Source organism: Palaemon carinicauda, chromosome 34 (assembly GCF_036898095.1).
Source record: "Palaemon carinicauda isolate YSFRI2023 chromosome 34, ASM3689809v2, whole genome shotgun sequence".
In the NCBI taxonomy this organism is placed as follows: Eukaryota; Metazoa; Arthropoda; class Malacostraca; order Decapoda; family Palaemonidae; genus Palaemon; species Palaemon carinicauda.
The window spans coordinates 28,577,329-28,579,719 of record NC_090758.1 but is presented as its reverse complement, the minus strand read 5'-3'; positions in this window follow the sequence as shown (position 1 = coordinate 28,579,719).

Sequence of the window (2,391 nt, the reverse complement as noted above, 5' to 3'; positions counted from 1 at the left end):
GAGTGAAACTGCTGGCCTTACATCTTTATCAGCTTCACTGTAACCTGTCACAGTTTATCTAAAACCAAGTACAGGAATCCTAGACTAGGTCAATAGAAGCCAAGGACTCAAATTCTTGTAAGTCAACCGAAGGCATTTGTTTTTAGTTCGTTTAAAGTAATTCCATAGTTTTTCAAAAGTTACACTTTTGAATAACATTGTAATGGCTTAATTCACCCTCGTATATTGATATGTATACCCAATTACCATTTAATAATGGTGAATTCAATGTTTATTACCAATCCAAATTAACTCATAGTCGATAACATTGTCCTCAAATATTTCTGCAATGAAATATAAATGAATGCATTATCGGGCAAGGTTCTTCCTTGTAAGGCAAAGGACTGAGATTGATTCTCCTTAAACTGACTCGAGTCTCTTCATGTTAAACTAACCTGATCAAATCTATCTCTGGTAGGAGATAACGGACCTTTGTCTCTTGCCGGAGAAGCGACGGACTCTTACTGTGAAAGGATGAGATCAAAATTTCTTCCTGGTAAGGAAACAGACTTGATTCTTTCTAATAAAGAAACAGACTCAGGCATTGAAATCTCTTCCCGGTAAGGAAACAAACTTGAGTCTTTCCATGAAAGCAACAGACTTAGGCATTACAATCTCTTCCTGGTAAGGAAACAGACTTGAGCCTTTCAGTAAGAATAGTCTTAGGCACTGGAATTTATAACTGGTAAGGAAATTTACCCAAATCTCATCACGTTAACACATTCAATGCAAGTCTCTTCCTTGTAAGGTAAATGACTCATGCCAAATCCCCATAAACTGAATCGAGTCTCTTCATGTTAAACTAACCTACTCAAATCTTTCTCAGGTAAGATCTGAATCTCATCATGGTAAGGAAACCAACATGAGTCTTTCAAGTAAAGCAACAAATCACTTCATTGTAATGTAAGGAAACCAACTTGTGTGTATTTTAAGTAGAGCAACAGATCTCTTGGTAAGGTAAACAACTTGAGTCTTTCTAGTAAAGCAACAAATCTCTTCTTGTTAAGGAAACTGACCTAAAAATCATACCGGTAAGACAATGTTCTTTTCTTAAATCTTTTCCTAATAACGCAAACAGTTTGCGTCTTTTAGGTAAGGCTTTAGACTCTAGTCATCATGATAGGTCAACTGAGTCTAGTTTGATTAGGTAAGGCGACTTACCCAGGACACCTTGAATTAAAGAAAAAAAAAATATGGCTAAACCAAAAGACGAGAGACAAATTATTTCGAAACATTACCGCTTGATGCTTATGTTTTCTCTTCACTAAGAAACAATACTACATCTCTCATAAATGGTACTCTGCATTTCTCGTTGCCTCCGCCATATAGTAGAGAGAGAGAGAGAGAGGGAGAGAGAGAGAGAGAGAGAGAGAGAGAGAGAGAGAGAGAGAGAGAGAGCGTGGAGTGGTTGTAAAAGTCAGAAGTTAAATCTTGAAGGAATAACAAGTATAGATTACAAAAATCTATTCATACTTAGCAAAAATCAGTACAAAAGTAAAGGATACAAACTGGACTTGAAAGATACAGCACCACGTAATGTGGCAATCTCTTTACATTAAAAATAACAAATACTATTAATAGACTTCCAGCGGATGAATAAAACGATAACACGGTAGACGAGTTCAAGAATAAGTTAGGCAAGATCATAAGAACTCTCTACAGTATATGATTAAACTAAATCGCTGTACCAAAGAACACGTAGTGTCTGCGGATCGACTAAAAAGTCTTTGAGACATCAAAAATCCTTGCAACTCCTTGTAACTCTTTTTCCCTAGAATTTTTTTTAACTATTCAAATAAATCTTACATTCTGAATAAACGTTTTCACGCTCTCTGACCTAATACACAAGATGCAATGTTGTATAAACTGTAAATGATTGTATCTGAAATAGCGGCCATGAATATTTTTTCACTTTGATGAAATTATTTTATCATTTATATTGATATATATATATATATATATATATATATATATACATACATATATATATATATATATATATATATATATATATATATATATATATATATATATATATATATATATATATATATATATATATATATATATACACACGTATATATATATATATATATATTTATATATATATATATATGTGTGTGTGTGTGTGTGTGTGTGTGTGTGTGTGTATGTATGTATCAAATAATCAAATTATAAATGATATTTTGGTAATATTAAAAAACCACATATCCTGATATGTTATGTAAAACTCAATGTCGTCATATGCGTAGTGGACTAATCGATACCTTTAACGTTCCAAATTTGCTTGTTTAGGTAAAGTATTCTGAACCAGTTTATTTCATACGTATGTTGCATAAATTCAAAAATATT